This window comes from Lissotriton vulgaris, chromosome 5 (assembly GCF_964263255.1).
Source record: "Lissotriton vulgaris chromosome 5, aLisVul1.2, whole genome shotgun sequence".
Classification (NCBI taxonomy): Eukaryota; Metazoa; Chordata; class Amphibia; order Caudata; family Salamandridae; genus Lissotriton; species Lissotriton vulgaris.
The window spans coordinates 2,526,764-2,551,313 of NC_141693.1; the positions used below are offsets into that span (position 1 = coordinate 2,526,764).

General features: G+C 47.2%; 1 long non-coding RNA gene across 3 annotated transcripts in view; it reads left to right on the plus strand.

Annotated features, from left to right (window-relative positions):
• Positions 1 to 24,550, plus strand: part of LOC147709950 (uncharacterized) — a 316,177-nt gene that overhangs the window by 94,206 nt on the left and 197,421 nt on the right. The window contains exon 2 of one of the 3 annotated variants that reach the window (XR_015295829.1): positions 5,591 to 5,652. The exons of 1 other annotated variant lie outside the window; for it this stretch is intronic. This is a non-coding gene — a long non-coding RNA (uncharacterized LOC147709950). Of the gene's footprint in view, positions 1 to 4,974; positions 5,653 to 24,550 lie in introns of those variants that run through there. One more of the 3 variants, XR_015295828.1, reaches the window with a different exon arrangement.

A 24,550-nucleotide genomic window follows, 5' to 3' on the forward strand; every position in this document is an offset into this window, starting at 1 on the left:
GGGGAGGCTCTGAGAGACACAGGAGCCAGTATGACTATGGTAAGGAGTCAACTGGTATCTCCAGAGCAGGTGATTCCCCATGTACTCCACCCGGCCGCGATGGCTGACGGCAGATTGGGCCACTACCCTGTGGCCGAGGTTCCATTTGAGTGGGAAGGGGTTGCAGGTTCACTTTGAGTTGCCGTAAGCCCTGCCGTGCCAGTCGACTGTCTGTTGGGGAATGATATGGAGCACAATGCTTGGAAGGAGGTGGAATACCGGACTCATTCTGAGATGCTGGGTACACCTGACTGGGCCTGTGCTAGCACAAGGTCCGCGACTACCCGGAGGGGGAGTTCGCTTGGACTGGAGCCTGGAACAAAGACCCAGCCAGCTGCCAAAAAGGGAAAGAACCGAGGACAGGAGAAGCCTGCCTCGGCTTCCACGCCCCATGAGACAGATAGGCCACCTGCGGTGGTGGACCAGGAGTCCGTGGAGGGGGAAGTTGTCTCCCTGGAGAACTTACCTATCCCTGCTGAGTGGTATGTGGAAGGAGGGCCTACCAGGGAGGAGTTTTGTAAGGGCCAGAGGGAGTTCCCTACCCTTGAGGGACTGAGGCGACAGGCCGAAGCCCAGGCAGCAGGGAACGTTACAGGGAGTTACCATATTTACTGGGAGGATGGACTCCTCTACAGTGAACCTAAGGCACCTGTGCACGGTTCATCACAGGCCTTGGTTGTCCCTCAACGTTACCGAGCCTTTCTTTTAGAATTGGCTCATGAGATACCCTTGGCAGGACACTTAGGACAGGACAAGACCTTTGCCCGGCTTGTCCCCCACTTTTATTGGCCTCAGATGAGGGTGGCATTCGACACGTACTGTCTGACATGTGTGTCTTGTCAAGCCAGTGGGAAAACAGGGGTGAAGCTGAAAGCTCCCCTGGAACCACTTCCTGTCGTTAGCACCCCCTTTGAAAGGGTGGGCATCGACATAGTGGGGCCATTGGATCTACCAACTACCGCTGGTCACAGGTTTATCCTGGTTCTGGTGGATCACGCCACACGGTACCCAGAGGCAAATCCTCTGAGGACCATTACTGCACCTGCAGTGGCTAGGGCCCTGATGGGGATCTTTACCCGAGTGGGTTTCCCCAAGGAGGTTGTGTCCGACAGGGGGACCAACTTTATGTCAGCATACATGCGGGCTATGTGGAATGAGTGTGGGGTTACCTACCGGTTTACCACTCCTTATCACCCACAGACCAATGGTGTAGTAGAAAGGTTCAACAAGGCCTTGAAAGGCATGATAAGAAGTCTGCCTGAGAGCCTGCGGAGGAAATGGGACGTCCTCCTACCCTGTCTGTTGTTTTCCTACAGGGAAGTGCCACAGAAGGGAGTGGGCTTCAGCCCCTTCGAGCTTCTGTATGGGCACCCTGTGCGTGGACCTCTCAGCCTGGTGAAAGACGGATGGGAAAAGTCTCCCAAGAAACTTCCCCAGGATGTGGTGAGCTACATGCTGGCCTTCCGGAGCCAAATGGCTAAGTGTGGAAGCAAGCTTCAGACAACTTGGAAGCCAGCCAGGCAGTGATGAAAGAGTGGTATGACCACAACACTCACCCTGTGGAGTTGGAGCCTGGCCAGAAAGTGTGGGTGATGGAACCTGGAGAGCTTAGTGCCCTCCAGGATCGCTGGACAGGCCCCTTTGAGGTGATGGAGAAGAAGGGTAAGGCCACTTATCTGGTGGATCTTAAGACCCCTCGACAACCTCTACGGGTGTTGCATGCCAATCGTCTCAAACCCCACCATGAGAGGCCCGAGGTCATCTTAATGATGGTGACTGATGGAGCAGAGGAAGCGGAAAGCGAGCCTCTCCCTGATCTCTTTTCGTCTCAGGAAAAGGATGGGTCGGTGGAGGGAGTGATTCTCTCACCCTCCCTAACTCCTGAGCAGCGAGAAGACTGCCGCCAGATCCTGGAGCAGTACTCCTCACTGTTTTTCCTTATCCCGGGAAGGACCCACCTGTGTACCCATGATGTGGACACAGGAGACAGCCCACCAGTGAAGTCTAAGACCTACCGGCTGTCAGACAATGTGAAGGCCAGCATCCACAGTGAAGTTACAAAGATGCTGGAGCTAGGAGGACTTTTGAACCTTCTAGTAGCCCCTGGTCCAGTCCGGTGGTTTTGGTACCAAAAGCTGCCCCGCCGGGCACCACTCCAGAACTAAGATTCTGTGTGGATTATCGGGGACTGAATTCAGTGACCAAGACTGATGCGCATCCAATCCCTAGGGCGAATGAACTTATTGACCGTCTGGGAGCTGCCCAATACTTGAGTACCTTTGACCTTACTTCAGGGTACTGGCAGATCTCTCTTACAGATGGAGCAAAGGAAAGGTCAGCCTTCTCCACGTCTGAGGGCCACTACCATTTCTGCGTAATGCCCTTTGGGCTCAAAAACGCCCCTGCCACCTTTCAGCGGCTGGTGAACCAGGTCCTCTCTGGGATGGAGGCTTTCTCCGCTGCTTATCTGGATGACATTTCTGTCTTCAGTAGCAGTTGGGAGGATCATTTGTGTCATCTACAAGCTGTTCTCCAGGCCCTGAAACAGGCTGGCTTGACAATCAAGGCCAGTAAATGTCAGATCGGGCAGGGGTCCGTTGTGTACCTAGGCCACTTGGTGGGCAGGGGAGCGGTGCAGCACCTCCAGGCGAAAATTGAGGCTATCATGGCCTGGGAGCCCCCCAAGACCCAAACTGAGGTCTGAGCCTTCCTGAGCCTCACAGGTTACTACCGTGGCTTTGTGAAGGGGTATGGCACTATTGTGGCACCCCTGACTGAGCTCACATCCAAGAAGAAACCTCGACGGGTAGTCTGGACGGAGGCTTGTCAGCAAGCCTTTGAGAAGTTGAAACAAGCAATGTGTGCAGCACCAGCCCGGATTTTTCCAAAGAATTCATCGTCCAGACAGACTCATCAGAGCATGGCATTGGGGCAGTGTCATCGCAACTCAATGAAGAGGGTCTGGATCAACCAGTTGTCTTCTTATCTAGGAGACTGCTTCCCCGGGAATAGAAGTGGAGTGCAATTGAGCGGGAAGCCTTTGCAGTGGTATGGGCTCTGAAGAAGTTGAGGCCATACCTGTTTGGCTCGCACTTCCTGGTTCAGACCGACCATCGACCCCTTTGTTGTCTGATGCAAATGAAGGGGGAGAATCCCAAGCTGTTGAGATGGTCCATCTCCCTACAGGGAATGGACTTCCAGGTGGAACATCGGCCTGGAGTGGACCACGCCAATGCAGACGGTCTCTCTAGGTATTTCCGCCTTAGTGATGAGGACTCCCAAGGGGTTGGGTAGCTCTCCCCACTTTCAGCTGGGTGAGACACGTGTTAGACCTGTCAGCCCTTTGGGTGGTCCCTCCTATTATTTATTTTTGTCTCCTTTTTGCCCCTCAATTCCTTTCATTTTTTTTGTCCACTGGAATTTTTTGGTGTTGTCCTGGGGGTTAGTTAATCCTTGACCCTATAGTTCCTCATAGGCCTTGAAATCCCTCCTTTTCTAGGGCAAGTTTAGCTCCACAAAATGGTGGCCAGTAACTGCCATAACTGATTACCTCAGGGACTGGGCCATAGACACATATGGGGCATCTAGAACCTTCTGGCCTATTCTAGACACTAGGGGCAGGGGGTATAAAAGGCCAACTGTAAGGCGGCCATTTTGTCATACAGAGAGAGTCAGCTGGAGTGCAGGCTGTGGTATTAGGTGGGGGTAGGACATTCAGAGGGTTGGCTTCCTTCCTTAAGGGTTGCCTCCTTACTGCTTTCACCACCCTCTCCCCTTCTTCTGCAGACCTGACCCTGCCAAGTTGTGTTCCTGATGACCCTGGACACAAGATTCTCCCAAAACCTGAAAGTCGACCTCTAGCCTGAGGGGGAATTGGAGTGATCTTAAGAGACTGAACGGTGAGGTAGTTGGCCCCCGTTGTCCAGTGGGTGGACATCTATTAGAAACTTTGAGAGCATTACCACGATAGGAGAGAGAACAGAAGGTGCGTATTTGAGACCCCCCCCCCTTTTTTCTCCTTCGGTTTATATCCATAAATACTCCACGCTTTCCCCTACTGACCCCCTCTCACCTGGGCTATATATCGCTAACACGTGAACATCTTCTCTCACGAGTGAGACTGAGAGAATAGTGAGCCTGGGGAAGGAGTCGGTGGCAGTGACAACAGGTAGCGTGGCCGCTCCGAGGAAAGGGCAGAGTGAGTGGCCGTGAGATACGTGCAGTTGCGGAGCTGCGCAGGCCCCGTGAGGCGAACGCTAGTCCCTGTGTGGGGGAGGCGCTGTTGAAGAGGAACGCGCTGCCGTGGAGCTGCACAGGCTCCGTGAGGCGATCGCTAGTCCCTGTGTGGGGGAGGCGCTGTTGAAGAGGAACGCGCTGCCACGGAGCTGCACAGGCTCCGTGAGGCGATCGCTAGTCCCTGTGTGGGGGCGGAGCGGCAACAAGAGACCTGCCGCGATCGAGCAGGTTCAGAGAAGGAGCCGCTGGTCTCTTGCGCTTGCCCACTGGTGCCGCTTTCCCTAGGAGTTGGCGGAGACGGCGCACTGAAGGGAAGTGAGAGAGGCGCGGCCGCCGCTCCCCTTCTTCCCGCACAGCCTTCCCACAGTGTTAGCCCTGGGACCTAGTGGCTTGACCTGTGGGGGGGAGGCACTGTTGGGAGCGGATTGGGGCCAAGTAAAACTTCTGGCGTCCCTCAGCTGACCAGGACATTGGAGACTTATGCTAAATACTTCAAGTAAGGAGTGATCTGGGGGCTAACGAGGGAACTGGGATCTGCTGTGGGTCCGGGGACTGTCAACAGAAGGTCCCGGAGGGGAGATTCTTCCCCCTATAACCTGACTGGAAGTACAAAGTTGGCAAGTCAGGGAGAGTTGAATCCAGGAAGCCATTGAGACCCTAAAAAAGGGGAACCAGGAAGTTGGAGAAGGGTGACAAAGTGGGAAAAAGGCCTCTGAGCTTATTGGAATGCTGTCAGTGACTGTGTTTATTACTTAACCTTTCTATTACAGTGGCGGAAGAGAAAGTCTACTTTAAATTCAATGTGGAACTGTCTGCTAAACCTGAGTATCTTCCTCTTTTAAAAGACAAAGGGCTTTTGAGTGAAATGTACACACTGTTTACTCCATAGAGAAACACTAATCTTGCCGCAACTGAATATAAACTGTGAAGTTGTTGTTTAACTTTTACCTTTTGGGAGAATAAGTGTATCGCCAGGTACAAGGTTTTGTTGAGTTTTAATTGATGCAAAGGAACAAATGGAGAAATACTTGATGTAAATAATAACAAAGCTGTCAGATGAGATAAATAAGAGTAAACCAAATTATTTTTATAAAACAGCCCATATTTTCCTAAAATTGGTGTAGTGTCATTTTTGAATGGATGGATGCTGAGTTACTGTAAGGGTGTGACGCAAGCTTAACACTTTTGCCTTTGGGTTTGACCGTCCTACTCTGTGCCAGGCTACCCTATGTGATCTGGAGTCCCCAGGTCCAACACCCCCAAAACAGGAGAATGGGCGTTTCTTCACACTCTTCCACTTCTCTGTTTCTTTCAGGTGCTCCTTGCCTTGAACAGGGGATCACAGGAGGCTTTCAGGGGACAAAACAAACAGAAGCTGTAAGTAAACCACTATTGGTTTAATATGCCTTCACCACTCCCTAGTGAGAGAGAACAGTCAGTCTGTTAGGGAAAGCGAGAGAAAGTGAGGTGGCATGCAAGCTCACGCACACGTGGACTCTCAGCAGCAGCAACGTCGCCCTCCGTAGCGTCTTGGGTGTTGTTCTCCTCTTGGGCTGCTAGGTTGCCTTCGGACTCCTCCTTGTCGGTGTCCTCCGTTTCCTCGACGTTTTCCTCTTTGCGGATGATCACCTTCACGTCCTCCTCTCTTCTGACATTCTCCTCCTAGATGTTGCTGAAGTCCTTCTTTCCTGCTTCTGTCTCCTTTTCTCATCCCCCCTTCGTACCGGATTGGCTCTCCTTTCTCACGCCCTTGCCCTGGGAGTGGTCCGGCCTCTGACTTGCTGTTTTTCCGCCCTGTAGAGGGGAACAATAGTCGTTTTTAGTTTCAGTGCCTTTTTCCACCGCCCATCGTCATCCTTGGGGTCTATGGTATGTGGAGGTCATGGCAGAAGAGCGGGAGGTAAGTCGGGGGCTCCTGGGGACGATTGCGTTATTTCCTCACAGGCATGTTATCCTTGAGGGCCCAGTGTTGACCCATTCCCCACCCTAAGCCCTGTAGCTCTGCCGTCGGGCGATTGGCCCACACACAACTTTAGTTCACCAAGTGTCAGCAAAAATTAGAGTAGCTGTCATCCAGGATATAGTTGCTCCTCTGACACTGCAGAGATTGCTTAACAACTCTCATCACTGTCTGCCCAACAGTTTCAAGATCTACTTCGATCGTAGATGAGGCTGGCAGTACTCTTTGTGTGCACCTCATAAAGAGTTTATTATAGACTGCCACAGCTTAAAATGCCAGTCTCAGCAAGAGAAACACACCGGATGGTGGACTACCCTTCCTGCACCTCTATGCCAGTTTCCTATTTTATAAAAAGGACCTGCGCTACAGACCCAGGCACCAACCGCCCTATGGCGACTGGGTTAGCTCCCATGCTAGGCTTCAGTAATATTACCTGGAATCTTCAGGATTTATTGCCATTTTGCGACTGCTACTAAGCAATACAAAAGGGGATGATGGAAGGAGCGTTTGAGCAAATCAAACACTCACCCAAAGTCAACTGAGGCACAGGGTCAGACTGATTTGCATATGGCCATGTCTGAACTGGGGAGGTGGAGTGAGCTAAAGAATGATGATGGATTAAACCCAGATCAGTTGACTGGGGCTGAGTGTTTGATTTGCTCAAACACTCCGTCCATCATCCCCTTTGGTATGGCTTTGTTCGCCCTGAGTTGGCAGGGTATGCCCAGACGTGGGTCCCTTGCTCACTCTACCACTGGTTTCAAGATAGCCTGGCTGATGAGGATTATGAATGCGAAACCAGTCCCAGGATGCTCGTTTCCGGTCCAGGGAAGACATGGCTTGGCAGTTCGGGCTGGACTGTTTCCATGAGGCACAGGATCAGACTGATTTGCATATGGCCATGTCTGAACTGGGGTGGCAGAGTGGGCCAAAGAACGATGATGGATTAAACCCAGATCAGTTGACTGGGGTGTGTGTTTGATTTGCTCAAACACTCCGTCCATCATCCCCTATCTAACAGCAGATTCCTCACCTGTAGAACAACCCCAGGCATCAGACTGGATCTGGAAACTTCAAAGCATCAAGGTTGCCGGTTGGGGGCCCTGGACTTAGTCAGCATTGGAAGTAATGTCAGGCAACGCCACCGAGGGCATAAAGCGCCCTCCCCAGCGTATTGATGTCAAATTCCCTCCGTTTTTTCCAAGCCTTCGAGGCAAGAGGGCAGATTGACATTGATGAAAGATTGCAGTACCAAAATAATGTAAGATGGGATCTTATTAACTTTTTCTGTAAGTCATCTATCAAACAGGGAGGCGGGCAGGTCATGAGAAATCTGGAGGTAGATAGAGTAGCCACCAGAAAAATCGTTACCGACAATAGGTAACTTTTTCTTCTGACGGTACAGATTTCAAAGCAATATCCTCCAAAGTAGGAGGGATGATGGAGGATTAAACCAGTAAATCTTACAAAACAGACCTGGCAAACTATCTATCCCTATGCACCTGGGCATCCAGAGAGTAATGCTTTGCAAAGATGTGCAAGGTTCCCTAAGTCGCCACCTTATAGAGTTCTGTAATCGGGACACATCAAGCAAGTGCAAAAGTGGTTGACTATGCCCTGGTGAATGGGCTCTGCTCTATTCAGGAGCCTCTTTCATAGCGAAGGTGAAGAAGTTCATTATGAAGTGAATAATCCATCATGATATAGTCCTCTTATCTACTGCCTTACCTTTTTTGGCACCAAAGTAGCCAACAAAAAGCTCTACAGCCATCCAGAGTTCCTTGATGCGGGTCCAGGTAGTAATTAACCGCATGCCGAAGATCTAATTGATGCAACTGTTCTTTCTTTTTTTGCAAGATGATGATGAGGAGGGAAGGTTGGAAAGGTGATATAAAGGAGTAACCACCTTATGCAGGAAAGCAGCCCTGGTTTGCAACACCAACTTATCTGGAAAGAAGGTAATAAAAGGAGGACAACAGTTAAGAGACTGCAACTCACTGACTCTTATAGCAGATGTGATTGCAACCAGTAATACCATTTTGAGTCAACATACAAAGGGTACAACTCTGAAGGGGCTCAAACGGAGTCCCCTTCTAAAACGTAAGAACCTAATTTAATTCCCACCTAAGCACTACAAAGGGAGTGGATGGGAAAAACACATGTCAATAGGGGATTTAAACAGGAACGGCTGATCTTGCAGACAGAGAAGTGGACAAAAGGGCTAAATAGCCTTTTACAGTGCCAATGACACATTCCCTCTGAGCAAGGGAAAGTGCAAATTGCAGCACTTGAGACAGTTTGGACTGCAAGGGATCCACACCATTGTCTGCACACCATCCAGCAACTTGCCCTATCTTCAGTAAGATGCAGATTTAGTTGAGGGGCAACACACAGAGAAGATGATGAGGACCATCACCTGTGGTAGCTGTTTTTCCTATTTGTTTCAGTAAACGCCCGACGATGAGCCATCTGGCTCAAAATGCATTGGGTGTAAATAAATTAAATGAACCCATTCTGATTTAGTGCCCTTTACTGCCCAGTACTCTTCAATCCATTACTTTTAACTATTAAATGTGGCATAGATCTCAGTACTACAGGAGACTTGTTCAAATAGAAGGTAGTTGGTGCTGCTACAAGAGTGAGGCTTTTAAATTGGTGCCACCATCTGAACAGTCTATTGTCAATGAGAGTGACCCTCTTCAGCATTAAATCTGGACAAATCAACTACAAGTTACAATGTCCCCTCCACAGACTGTACACAATCTTAAAGGCCACAGTTTGGAATAGGGAAGGTCAAGCTATATATATTATACAACATCAAGGTCTTGGTTTGGGCTCATTGTATTTGAAATCTGTGCTCATGTTAGACCTAACACAATTAGCATCTTTTCATTTACGAGCAGGCAGAGCAATCTTTTCTAGCCCAGTAGCAATCTAGGAGGGTCACAGTAAAAAAAAAAAAAAAAAAGCTTCAAGTTGGGGGCATACAACATCAGTAACCCACACAGCATCTTCGATCTTCGTCCATGTTCAGGCCACGCTTTTTTTTACCACAGAGAGCATGTGTTTTTGCTACTCTAGTTTCTAATCCTTTTTGTGTGTAAAAGAGAGAGGTTTAATAACCATGAAAAAAAAATCAAACTGTCAACTTATGAAGGTTGCAACCATCCAACAACTTTAATGGTGTCCAGAAAAGTTGTGTGTAAGGAAAAGACAGTTAGTCAAAAAGGGGAATCCCTGGGGTCGAATGGTCGACTGGTAACTATTGGCCATTTCTATTTGAGGAGAAAAGGTCACAGAATGCAATGGGTATTTAAACGGACATAAAAAATAGGTTTCCACAAAGAAATAGAATCGTTAACAGTCTATATTTATTAAAATTACAATCCATTAAACAATAAAAAGCAAAACAAATTCATACACTTTTTTGCCATACAGTTAAAATCCAATGGTAAGGGTACCTTGGAGAGTTAAAAAGAAATATTAAACAATGTTACACCAACACAATATTACAGTACACGATAGATAGGAACACAATCAAGGTATATTCCCAGTAAATAGACAGCAAACTCCACATAATCACAAAAAATCACAGAAAACCCCTCGTACATATGTGGCCCACCAGATATCTATGCCACTGTATTCAACCAGATCCAATGGCCTGAAACGGTTTTGTTGTTATAAAGCTTTAGTGGAAAAATGAGATGCCCATCTAAAGTTTTGCCCGGCCCTGACTGGATTCTTTAAAACAAAAAAACAATGCGTCGACGCGTTTCGGTGCTGTACAGTTGATTTTGTGGCACCTTCCTCAGGACTTCTTTTTTCTGGGGTTTCGGGGAACGGATGGTTACACCGTATCTGTAAATATATTAGGAGAGATGTACGAAATCAATTATCGTGCATAATACCGGTTTCTTTTTCTCTTTTAGGGGGTGGATTTCTAGTTTGTTAAGTACCCATTATGACTTCCCCACTCTGTGTTTAACTACCATTGTTCTCTGACCATTCCTGTTTTATGGCACTGAGATAGTTAGTCAAGGAATACACATTTGGTCACTCTTGGTGTGTTAACCGGTACCTCTAACAGCTCAATTTTGTTAGCATTGTCTACTGCTGTTACTTTAGAACAATCCCAATCGCCATGGCACAATTGGGCAACTCGCACAACAATCCCTCCGAGTCTTTTTCAATGTGGAAGACCTTTTAATTCAGGGGAGACTGTTACATCCAAGGACCCGAGGGAGGTAGGGAATATAAATTCTCACCCTTAGAGTCGTGTGGGGGACGTTCCAGGATGGGGTCTGTTTAAAAATTCACTTTGCTTCCACAAATATTGTTCTCGAAGCTTTCTGTCAAATAACCAAATACTTCTGTTAGGGATAAGATAGAATCTCCTGTACCCTACCAGCTAGGCGGGTCTCTGTGTTCACATAATTACCTCTCTCCTAAATTTGGAGCTCCTTGTCATGGGGTTCCTTTCTTTGAAGTTGTCAGGCGTTTGCTCAGTTTTCGTGTATCTGTGGTATTAATGTACATCACATATTTTTACCTTACAGTTTCTTGAGTATACACCAAATTCTAATCTGAAAGCTTTATGAGAGTGTCTTACCTCATATAATTTTAAAACGTACTTTGAACGGGCATGCAATGTCGCTGGTCTATTCCAGAACTGGATATGTTCTGTTGAATAAAGACAAATGTGACACAGTCATTTGCTTCTTGTGTTTAAAATACTGCAAGATACTCTGCTCTTAACTCTGTTGTTGACCCTGGAGTTAAACTTGCAACTCTCTATTTGAAATACTCTTTTGTGTTTGCTGCTGTTATGCGCCCTCTCTTCTGATTGACACCCATAGTGCCCAAATTCCTATTTGTTTCCCTTATTTTCTACTATTGGCAGGAACCACGTCATTGTTATTGCATTAGCCCTCCCTGTACAGCTAAGGTTTGAGTCTAAAACTTAAAGTCCCCACTTAGGACCAGGAAAGAATTCAAAGAGTTAAACCTCCTCTATGCCATTGGATGGTGTGGGGCTACAGCTATCCCCTGTTTAAACTACCTACAGGACATAATATCCTGTTGTTTTAGGTTATACTCTAAGAGGATTCTAAGAGGATTCCCCTACTTAAAGGGCTTTTGGGAAAAGACAGAACATAAACTAATGAGTATACAAATAATTCATTGGGATTACCAAGCCAGTAAATGTAAGTAAAACAAATTCACCTAGAAGCTTTAGTTAATAGAAGGAAAAACAGAGCAAACCAGATTTAGATGGACATCAAAATAGGACTTTTTTCCCCCAGAAAATTGCAAATCTTACCAGAAACAGTTCCAATGTTCTAAAGTTCAAGGGTTCCCCAGGTGAGCTAAAAGACAATGAGCTGTGCTCAAAATCCCAGGCTTACGTATAAATACAGAAATTCACAAACATGTGATCAAAACTAAAGTCTCTTTTCTTCCAAAGAAAAAACAGAATGCAAGTGACATATGGGGTAATCGTCTGTGCAAAGCTTTTCCTGAGAGGCTGCTGAAGGCTGCTTGGCAAAACAGTGTAAACTAATAGATAACTTACTATATCAAGTTGTAATCATGTTTATAGAATCTAGTAAATAAATAAAGTGTTCGGTTCTTATGGCGACCACACAGTAGAAAACCAGACATGGAAATATGTATCTATACAGAGTTGCCACTTGACTTTGGGACATGATAATACATTGTGCCCTAGTCTTTTAACCAATACATAACATATTGCATAAATCAACAAGAATGCCCATGGTCTAACTGCTGATGTGCAGATGACATTTCAATCCTCTCATTCATTGTAAGGATCTATGAAGGACTTGCATAATTTTAAGCATGAGAAAGTGGGTCTGTGGAAAATAGCAGATAGAAAGTTATAAAAGAAGTTGATGTCAAGGTAGGATAATGTACCGGTTCCGAAACCAGGGGAACAAGACTTACTGTAATCTGTGTTCTCTACAAAGGCCAATATTAGGCGTCAATAGAAGAGGGAATGGTTAAAACATCACAGGGAGGAAAAGGAGCAATAAACGGACAGTTGATTAAAAGCATATATTGACAATGAGGAATGCATTTTGAGCATCTCAATGCATTTGGCTCCTTAATCCATCTAAGGGAAACCAGGAACAACACCTTTTAGTCATACAAAAATATATTTGCAACTTCAAATTCTGACCTATCTAATTTCAAATTGAATTGGCCTATAATCAACCAGATACATTATTTAAGGTTGTAAAATCGGTCACAAATCTAATGCCCTCCGTTACTGTTGCTGAGCTTAAAATGAAATTTTCTCTACTTTCAAAGATGTCAAAGGATCCTTCCTCCTGTCATATATAGAAAGTCTCTGAGCAGTTAGTTTAGCTTCAAAATGATCTTATATACAGAAATTCTGTGTATTATTTACCAACATAAATCTTGCGGTTCACACAGCTGAATAGTCACCAGCCAACTAAAGAGATACATACTAATCTTGCATCTTACTGGGATCACCTGATCAATCTCTTTCTCTCTGCAGGAGTGTTTTCAGATTGTTTAAACATGGGTCACATCACCTCTCCTAAAAATATCTGCTGACCGAAAGAACTTGAATATTTGTTTTCCATTCTGACACAATTAGTTAACGGGAACAATCTCCTGGATGGCTATCAGTCTGGTTTTAGAGCAGGTTGTACTACTGAATCTAACATCCTGCAAATTATTAATGATGCTAGGCAAATTCTACACAAAGATGACCCTGACCTGCAGCCACTATTTAAACTTTCAGATGCATTCAACACTGTTAATCATGATATTCTTATTCACACATTTAATGAATGTATTCGCTTTGAAAATAATGTTTTGAACTGATTAAAATCATACCCAACCAACTGTTCTCATGTGATCAAAAGGATACCTCCTTTTCCTGTCCCGCTATTGTACTTCAACAAGTCTCTCAGGGGATAGACTTAGCGCTGTCATTTTTTAATCTCTACCTCGAAGCACTGGTTCAAGTTATTATGGCATTTCATATCACCAGTATGCAGATGGCATGGAGTTTTGCCTGAAGACCTTCTCCCATTAAAAAAGATAAAGCTGACAGTACAAAGTAACCTGTCTGCCAAACTCTAAATCAGGTACTTTTTAGTGTTAAAGAAAAAAAACAAGGCAGCGGGCCTTTTCCATCTCTGCATCTATGATGTGGAACAATACCTCGCGCCTATCAGAAATACCGTAACACTGCCCCAATTAAGGAAAGAGTTGAATATGCATCTGTTTAAGGAACACTATGTCACACGCAATGCATTAACAGTCCACAAACCAGCTACCTCTCCTATCACTTCTTAACTTTATGCAGTGATGGCATTCAGTTCTCCATAGGCTACATTTACCTATTAAGTTTGGGTACAGAATGGACCTCCTGCAGGAGAAGTGCAATGATGGATGAATCCTTTGTCTAAATTTTCAGCAAGGTATTGGTGCAAGACATTAACTTATTAGTCAGTCAGTAAAAAGATCTTTGTTCGACTATTGGCGATCAAGTTACAACCTCTGATACAGTGTCTTGTTTTGCCTGATCAGTCGGGTTTTATACCTGAGAGATCCACTTCGCCCAATCTCAGGACAGTTTTTTCCATGTTCCATGTCCTCGAGCCGACCCTAGCGGCAGTATTACTAGATGCTGCCAAGGCATTTGACTAGGTGGAATGGCAGTATATGCACTTTGTGTTGCAACGCATTGGTTTCCCACCTCTGTTCTTACAGTGGATAGCGGTGCTTTACACAGAGCCGACCGCAAGAGTGCGAATTGGGGGACTGACATCTGCACCATTTCATATAGAGAGGGGTACCCGTCAGGGGTGTTCCTTATCACCGTTATTGTTCGCAATCGTACTTGAACCATTAGCATGTGTCATTAGACAGCGACACAGGGAAACGGCACTCCATTTTAATTATCGCCCAGTAGCTATTTCTCTCTATGCGGATTACATGGTTCTGTTTGTGCGTGAACCCTCCAGACATCTGGCACAACTGCTCCGAGAATACGTTAGATTTGGTCGTTTGTCAGGCCTATGTATAAATTGGGATGTCTTTTCATCCCGCTGACGATATCTACGGTGCAACCAGATTTGGAGTTCCCATTGGTGTGGTCCACAGATCCGGTAAAATATCTTTGAGTCTGTATCCACCGAGATCCAACGACAGTCGTTCTGGAAAATTTTGGGAAAGCATACATGAGGCTGGAGGGTCAGGTGGATGCGTGGATCTCGTTGCCGCTGTCATTGGCGGATCGCATTGCACTTAGTAAAATGGTAGTCTTACCGTGGTTCCTATATCTTTTTCTTAACATCCTGGCGGTGCTAACGATGGAGTTCTTCCAGAATCTTCGCAAGCAATTGCTATGTTTGGAGTGTGGGGGTAAGAGTGCCCGTGTGAAATGGTCGGTCCTCACCAAGGGATGCGAGCAGGGAGGGTTTGAAGCACCAGACTTTTATGCGTATTATCTGAGTGCACAGGGCCAATGTGTGTTTTATTGGTACAGACCAGATGCGTACACTCCACATGTCGCAGTGGAGGAGGGGGATATCGTCCCGATTCCACTGCACAGCGTGATTACTCATCGGACACTGGGTACCCCGAGAATAGAAATAAATGCAGTGGATACCACTGTCACCGCCTGGCGGAGGATAGGACACATAAGTTGCTGCTATATGCGCCGAATATGTATCTGGAGCACCACGCTCCCATGTCTGTAACACACGAAGCGCCATCAATGCGCTTGATTCACAAGGCAGGTTTTTGGCGCATGTTAAATATATACCCAGATGGCTCGTTTGTTACACAAGCCGACCTGCAATACGTCAGTAATCAATCATTGCTATTCAGATTTGCAATGCATCGCCTGCGTCAGGGGGTCGGGGAAGACTTTCACTTACCCACAGGAACCCCCCCCTCACGCTACTGTCCTTGCAGTTTGCACTCACTACCCCTACTAATAAAAAGTTGATATCTAGGCTTTATCTATACTACTATTATAAAGAGAGAACTTGCACCTTTTGGCAAGGTAAACTCGGGAACCACAGCGCCAATCCACACACCCAATACATTGTTGTAATCCTCAGGGTGTGTAGAGGGACATAGGCTGCATAAAATTTTAAAAAAACGTAAATTGAGGAGCCTAGCCAGCAACCACGATGGCCGCCTGATTCCTCGGCTCCGTTGACCGTCCCGCTTTCCTCCCGTCTCCGGCCCTATCCTGCCACAGATCCTTAACTTCAGCGGTGATTCCGGAGTCGGGAGACGAACCCGGTTCCCAGGGTGTGCTTACCTTCGCGCTCCGTGCAGTGGCGGTGACGGCGCGCCCTCACCCTTCCCTGGTGCCTCGCGGCGGAGCTTGGGTCTTTGTCCTGCGTGTGTGGCCGGCCCCGAGAGCGGCGGTGGCGGCCATCTCGTGCTGGGCGGCGCTGACCGCGAAGAAACGACTGCTGCCTTCAACTCCACGCCGCGGCAGCCCAACCTGCTGCTTTTCCTCTTAGGCTGCCTACGGGACTGATAACGCCACAGTGTATCGTCATTCCGGCCCTCAGACGGCAATCCTTGATACATTGTGTCGTCTTCCATGTGGGACGCCATCTTAGAGAGCTGCTACTCGCTACTGGTGAGCGACTACCCCACGGTGTGGCTGGAGCCCGCGGACTGTTTACATCGCCTGCCATCGTGTGAGGTGCGGGAATGGACTGGACTGCCCCCGTATCCCCTGTTTGGCTATGCTGCTTTGAGTGCCGGCGGGGTGCGCGGCTGAGTGAAAGGGGCGATGGTGTCCGGCTTCAGGACATGACATTCGCCTGTGAGCGATGTGTACAGTGGCGACGCAGAGATCGACTCGCCCCCTGGGATGATGGCGTTCAATCTCGAATAACGGCTTCGGAAGACCTGCCCGACGCACATGGAAGTGCTACACCCTTCTTTCCTGAGACGCCCTTGCGGACTCTAGACATCCTAATAGCCCTGAGTGATTTGCGTGCTGCCCAATGTGCTGCTGCCAGAGACCTGGAGGACCGGCTGGCCGCTATTTCATCCGGTTTGCAACCGATCGACCACACTTGTCCGCGAGTGCTGGGCGCTGCGCCACATCCTATGCCTTACTACTGCGGATTGTCTATTCAGCTGTCCACAGTTGCGCCACTGGCACAGTATCTGGCCCCCGCCGTGTCGATACATGCGCTAGCTCGGAAGACGTCTGCTAATCCTGGTCCCACGCGGCGGAGAGGGATTCTTCCACGAGCGCCACGTCTGGCAACTTCACTGTGGTCCACTGATGGATTTTGTTATCTTCCCCTGGGACTGATACTACTGCTCGGATTGACTTTTTTTGGTGATCTACTCCTGCATGGTACTCCTTCTGATACGCTCCTTGCATGTTGGGCTCCGTGTTGGACATTCCATTGCGGTCGTCATTCTACCCTACCGTGGCCGTTTGGCCTGCCTGCCTCGTCCGGGTTGGCTATCCCGCGGCTGGACTCGGCTGACACATTGGACCGTAAGGGGCTGGGTTGAGGCTGCTTCTCTCTCCTTTGTCTGCTGAAACTCTTATTGCTGGAACTGTAACATATGAGCCGGGATTTTGAGTGCTGGTTTTATTTAGGTCTCGGGGCTCGGGGATGGTCGATCGTGGTTGCGCATACTGATTGCTCTATGTATACTTGTTATGTCCTCCTCCGCTTTCTCCGGGAGGTATAGATCAGGTTTTTCTGTTCTTTCTCCCTAACTCTTTTCCCTTATGTGGGTATTCTTGGGGCGACAGGCACGTTCTTGGGGGGGGGGGGGGCGTAGCCTCTTCGACGTGCAGGGTGGGGGGGTTCGGGCTTGATTTCTTTTCCTTTCTCGTTTCTATGGCCTTTTCTTCTTGATCTTTCTCTTCTTTCCCTTTCTTCTTTTCTCATATCTTGGGTCAGACGGGAGGTGGGGTCTCTGGGTCTTTATTTTTCCGGGATGTTCTCTGCGCTCTGTGCCTATGTCTTTACCGCATATTCTGTCGATAGCATGACCAAGACGTCGATTTAAATGCATAGCTACTGAATGATTGCATATCCTGCTTTTCCTTCCCTCTTATGCTACCAATTGAGGGCGCATATCCTATCACGCATTTTCCTATTTAATGAATGCCTCTTTCCATACGTCGACGGATCCTTCTATTGTTTATGTGTAGTGTTCCCTCCGATATCCTATTATATTGTAGTCGAGCTAGGTTGCAATTCCTGATGTGATATGTTGATTGGGCGGGCGCTAATTAGGGCGATATGTACCTTTGTGCTTAGTTATCCTTGTCGTAATGACCCACTTCAGCAATTTTTATAACGATGTTTAACTTATGGTTATCCTTTTATAAAGTTCGCCCACTCTGCTATCCTGTCTGACCTTAGGACGATTCGTCAAAATTACAAAACGAAACCCTCTTTATCCTTTTCCGATGTTTCCTTGCCAGTCTATTGTAATGCTGCTTATTTTTTGCCAACTGTTGTAGCAAGGTACTTTGGAAGGTTGTATACTGTCATAGCGGCCGGCCAGCATTGGTTGTAGGCTGACGCTGTGTACTATGTTTGAGATAAATAAAGGTTTTCAAAAAAAAAAAAAAACGTAAATTATAAAATTTTACTTTAAAAACAAAGTAGTCCCCAAAACTAGCGCCGGCCGCGACGTAGAGCTGACCGTGACCTACACCTGCGTGATGACGGCAGGCGGGGAGGAGCGGCGCTGAGTGGCACGGCGGCTCAGGTAAGGCGAGGCGGGAGACAGGAGGCGGGAGGCGGTCCGGGCAATGTCGGGGCGGGCGGGGGTCCAGGAGTGGCGGGGAGCGCGGCTGAGGTAAGGCAGAGGCGGGGGAGGCAGGCGGGCGGGAGCTACGCTGCTATAAGTACACCACTACAATCTCCCACAACACAGACCGGCACTCGCACTGCACTGTGCCTGTTTGCTTCTCGAACCTGTTATACACCCTCGCCCACCTCAGTCTGCAGCAAATATGAGTGAATGCCTGCATTCTGATTCGTCGAGTGAATCCTGACGGTGGTTCTAATCTATATCTGTAATCTATACTCGGGGTGGGCAGGGGCCGGTATAAGCAATGTCTGGGCGGGCGGGGCGGGCGGACGTGCGGGCGGGGGCCCGGCCGGGACTAAAGAAAAGCAGAAAATGCTGCCCCCAGCCCCCTTCTGCCCCCGGGCAACGCCGGGGCGGGCTGACCCTGCGGATGGAGCTGAGCAGGGGGGAGTGGTACTCCAGGTACTACAGGCGGCAGGGGGGTGCCCGCTGTCCGTGTGACCCTGCTGAGGGAGCTGGGCAGGGGAAGAGGGGTACTACATGCTGTGGGAGGGTGCCAGCTGTCTGTGTGACCCTGTGGGTGGAGCTGGGCAGGGGGAGAGAGGTACTCCTGGTAATACAGGCTGCAGAAGGGTGCCAGCTGTCTGTTTGATCCTGCGGATGGAGCTGGGCAGGGGACAGGCTGAAGGAGGGTTCCAGCTGTCCGTCTGACCCTGCGGATGGACCTGGGCAGGGGGAGAGCGGGTACAACAGCCTCCTTACTGCTGGTGCGCTGCTGGCCTGCATAAGCCCTTTAGCAGAAACTGCCCTGGACAGGGAAGAGAGGAAAGCCCCGGCTGCTGCCGCTGAGAGGGACGGATGCGAGCCCTGCTGCCTCGGGTCTGTGAGAGGGGGGGTAGTGAACGAACCTGGGACCACAGACCACCCTCAGTTCATGCGAGCATCCACCGCCTCTGGGGGCTGGGAGGGGATCCCTCTGACCCAGGACCCATCGTTTTCGGAATTCTTGGTGCAAGTGCTTCACTCGAACCTTTTAAAGTCACCTGAGCTATAAGCAAATAGTGCCCCCTTTAATCTGGTCTCTCCCGCATATATACCTGGCAACCTTCGGGAAATGAAGTAACGCGCTTCCTGTGAGCCCCACGCTTTAAAGCGCCCCCTTCCCACCCAGATATTCTCTCTCCCTTCCATTAAACCACGGTGTTTTTTCTCTTACCCATTGTGTGAATATTAATCCGTTATCAAATAGCGCTTCCGTCAAAGCGCCTTACAAAGAACAAATATACTACGATTAATACCCACTCGAAATTGCAACTGATTGTATAGACCTTGGAAGGATGAATCGCTCTACCTTCCTGTTCCTTTAAACCAGGTTGTGTTTACAGTACACAAGACATCTTTGCATCCAAGTCCATTAAAACACTTTGCCTTCTGTTAAAGCCCTCTCTCCCCTGGCTTGACCCACTGGTTGACCCCCTGTGTACTATCATGTCCTCTGTTCACCCTTCCTTGCCATCCTTATCTCCGCCTCTCCCCCCCTCATCCATTAACCCACTCCGTATCTCTAATAAGATTTAATGCTTACATTCTCCCTCAGGCAGCCACCTGGTTTTCCATCAGCCTCGAGTTAAACCTTGTTCCGTCTCACCTCAAATACCCATCTGTGCACAGAAACGCTGTTTTCTCTTTCCTCTTGATTTCTGTCTGAGTATTGAAAGGTGGAGCGTTCGAACCGAGGCCTGGAGGATGCACTCTGTCTGACTCTCGGTAGGCAAACAGTAGTCTCTCCGGTGCGCTGCCACTTCTCGTCGGTGTGCACTGCAGACTTACCTCGAAGCCGGTACTTGACAGCCTAGGCGCCCACGCTCTAGGCTTGTCCGTCTGTACATGCAACCAAGAGACTTTCGAGGAATCGGTCTGTAAACGCTGACTCCACCACCGACGCACCAGAGCTTCCCAGACCACCAGGCGAGGCTCTGCTCCTTGAACCGCTGTCCTTCCAGTGCCTGAGGCGGAAATATATGGCATGCAGCACTTCACATACACCTATAAATAAAAGTTTGGCGGTACTTCGACCCCCCCACCCCGGCTAGGCGCAGAACAGAGAGTCTCACACATGCATACGCATAACAGCCATTTAGTGCCCGTTACCCGTTCTGTATTATCTGACCCTTGCGCATGCCTTTTTATCGACCTCAGAATGGTGAACAGCAGAGTTGGCCCAGCAGGGAATACAACTGGAGATTTATAGTTTGCATACACATCTTTGGAGCAGGACTTTTTCAGGTATGCAGACACCCTATACCTACACATATATACACACACCAAGAAGAACTCTTTAAGAAATATATATTTAAGAAGCATTATCTATACTACTATTATAAAGAGAGAACTGTGTCCTTTGAGCCAGGTAAACTCGAAAAGTACACCACCAATCGCAACACCCAATACAGCGTTGGAAAGGGGAGGTCCTGTAGACGGACATAGGCTATAAAAAATATAAAAATAAACGTTATTTAAAAAATAAACAATACAAAAAAGTAGTCCCTAAGAAGTAGCGCCGGCCGTGTGCGCTAACAACGTGGACGTGCGTGCTGACATCATCTAGCGCGGGGAGGAGCGGTGGACAGCAGCGGTGAAGTCAGGCTGAGATACATGAAGCGCGGGGAGGAGCGGAACGTGTGCGGCTCAGAGAAGCGATGGGAGGAGGCGGAACGAGGAGTGGTGAAGTCTGGCTGATGGGAGGAGGCAGAACGGGGAGCGGTGAAGTCGGGCTGATGGGAGGAGGCGGAACGAGGAGCGGTGAAGTCGGGCTGATGTGAGGAGGCAGAACGAGGAGCGGTAAAGTCGGGCTGAGATAGGTGAAGCGCGGGAGTGCTGGGAGGAGGCGGAACGTGTGCGGCTGAGTGAAGCACGAGGAGGAGTGGAAATGTCGTGGCGGGCGGGGGCCGGGCGGGAGTGCACGCAAGCCTGAAATGCTGCCCCCAGCCCCCTTCTGCCCCAGGCAACGCTGGGGCGGGCTGCTAGTAAGATGATTAAAGATGAAAGTGTCAATGATTCCGATGGGAGCCGGGAATGGTGGAATGGGAGTTTGCCCGATCCAATTTCAGAGGCAGATTGGAAATATATTTGTGGACTGATGGGGACTCTCAGCATAAATGGAAATTTGCGTATCATAGATTTTAAATACATACACCAAGTGTATTACACCCCTGTATGATTGCACAGGTTTGGGCTGCGTGTATCAGATGACTGTGTGCGGTGTAGACAAGAAATGCAGACTTTTTTCATTTAGCTTGGGAATGTCGGCGGGTGTTTGAGTTCTGGGAAGCGGTTGTACGCCACTTGAAAGATATGGTAACTGTAGAACTTCAGTGTACTCCACTTGTCTGTTTGCTCTGTTGCGTGCAGCACATTAAGGGAGTGAGTGGTAAATTTGTGCGCTTGGCTCTGCTATTAGCGACACGAAGAGTGGCGATTGTATGGGGGGAGGGGGGGCAGATGTCGACTGAAAGTAGAGCAGCGGCTGAAAGATCTGGTATACTGTAGAGACAACCTGGAAACATATGCGGAGGAACTGCCGACAATTTCAAGGCCAAGGGATATTTGGGAACTACTGCGTAACTTTTTACTAAATAACAGTGATTCATGTTGAGTATTGAAACGAGAATGGAGGGGCGGGATATATGATGAGAGCAGAAAAGGAAGAAATATCCCAACACAACTGTGTAACCTAGGCTTGTGTCATGTGTGAAGATGTGATTATTTTTGGTTGAAATGTAATTTATTTAACACCTTGACTGCTAGAGGTTTTCCCCTCCTGTGCTGGATTCCCAGATTTATCACTGTTCGTGACAAGGTCAGCTCGTCATAAGCACAGCTCCACTGTGCCTCATGACGAGCTGAGCTCGTCATGAGCAGGGAAGGGGTTAAAAAAAAAATTGTGTTTTTTTGATGGGGTTTGTCTCACTCCTGGCGTATAGTGTACTTGAAGAGTTAGAAATACTGGACAATGGTCGACTATTTGTTTTATATGCTATGCTGACTTACTGGAGAGATATTATGTAATGTTCTTTTTCTTTGTCTCTTTTTTTGAATAATAATAAAAAAAAACATTTAAAAAAAAAATCTTTATTCGACCATCAACTGGTCATAAAAGCCACAGAATAAACACAAAGTTCGTATTTAAATTATAACCTATACAATCTTTCAAAAGCTAAAAACACAACTACATGGATATCACAATTAAAACAGACCAGTTTACATCGGAAAGGAGTTTAATAGCAGCAATTATAAAGCGAAGTGTTGCATGGCAAATTTATGGGGAGGCAAGGGATTGTAAAAACCTTAAACCCTTTTTATGAGAGGTAATGTGACTGTGCAGAAGTGCTGGGCATAAACATCGAGATCTTATCGGGCCATACAATGTGCAAAACAGCATAAAGTGTGCAGTGGACTGAGCGGAGACAGCATCAAATGGACACTTCGGGCCCAAGGCGACCCTAGAGCGGGCCGTCTGGGCTGGACTGACTGTGCTATTGTCAGTTACCTAGTCCGGTTCATAACTGCCATCTCTGTTGCAGTTCTGGCAATTAATTGCAAAGTTGTAAATTTGCACCCTCATTCCCGGCCACCAGTACTTAATTTGTAATTCTATTAGAGATTTCAAGATTCCTTGATGTGTCAGACCCTCTCCCACATGTGCTTCTTGAACCAAGTAAGCCCACCATTTCCTGTTTGGGATTACTCTGTCCCCCACTCCAGGGATTTGAGCAAAAGGAACGGAGTTTGCATCAAATATGTATGTATTTGAGTGGATAGCTTGGAGGTAACGCCGCATAATTGCCTTCCATTGAGGCTTTTACTGCTAGTAGCGTTTCACCGTCTATTCTTTTTTTAGAACGCTTAATTGTAGCTACGGAAGCCGTGTGGACAGCTGCCTTTTCGGCTTTATCAGCCAATGGATTCCCTGCAACGTGAACGCCATCACGTTGATGACTCAGTGTATGGATCACGTGAGTCTTTTGTAGTTCTTTCTGTAAAAGAACTACTTGTTCCCAAAGCTTTTTGTGCTTGATTGTGCCACCTTTCACATCTTTGAAACCTTTTTGAACCCAGTTCTGCAAGTATTAATTTCATTGTAAGACTGGACGCAGTAATACGAATCGCACACTATTAGTGTGGGGAATTCGCGATCGGCATTTTCGAGCGCCATCTTAAAAGCCTGTAGTTCAGCTCGCTGAGCTGTACAGTTTCTGAGTGATTGAGTTTTAGTGACCATTGGTCTGAATTTACCTATGCACCAGCGAACTTTTACAATTGCACATGCCGCATTGTATACTTGTTTTTCCACAATCCAATGCTGTGCAGATCCGTCTGTGTAAATTACGCAGGCGTACTGTTCGAGAGGCAGAATTTCGGTCGGCAGAGGAAATTAGTGTTCATATTCTAGATATTCTAGTTTTTCATATTGAGATTAAAAGCGTGGATACATAAAGGAGGGGACCCCTCTAACGATACTTTAAGGTCAGGGAAAAGAGGGGAGAAGAGGTAAACAGTACTAAAGAGATTCCCTCAAGACCTATATACTTTTAATTACCAACATGATTTGCATATTTCACTTTGTTCACACACAACAATAACCTCAGAACTAAAGAATAACATTTCATTGGTATTTTATTTCATCATTCTTTGTTTTTCATTTTCATTTCTTATAAGTTCATCATTTTTTGTTTTTCATTTTCATTTTTTTTATAACATATTTTTATCTTTTTATATAGTGATTTTGTGCAAAATACATATTCCAGCAAATACAAAAACAATTTTATAATAAATAGCCCCTTGGCTATAAAAACACAACAATATAAATACAATTATACTCATACGCTATCATTCATTCAAACTTATTACCATCCACACACTTCATACAGATGCAGTATCTGAACAAATCTTGATGTCATGTGTCCCAAAAAGTTTTTGCCTAATTTTAAACCATCAGATGTAAAAGATAGCTTCCACGCAAGGTCGACGCGTGTTTCAGTGGGTTGTCCACCACCTTCCTCAGGACCTATGCAGATACACACATTTCTTACACAACCAAAGCCAGGGGATCTGAAATCAAAAAATAAATATTGTTGTGCATATATATTGAACATCGTTTTAAACCAACAGTGCACATCTTTACACTTGAGCCGGCCAATGGCCACACAACTGTGAAGGGGTCTCCACCACAGGTTTAACTAATGAACAAACTGGTTCATATGATATTATCAGAAGTTAAAACATGCCGTATTCAGAAAAAAAGGAAAAGCCATCACCAGATAGATTAGAAACAAACCGTGCAAAGAAAAAATTAAAAAATGGTGGTTATAACAGTCATCATAGATTGCAGAAGTGTATCTTACTAAGTATCTACCCTTAAACTAAAGATCTTTTAAGTCGGCAAAAAATAGATTTCCAAGCATACCAACCAGTGTGATATGCTAGAGTCATATT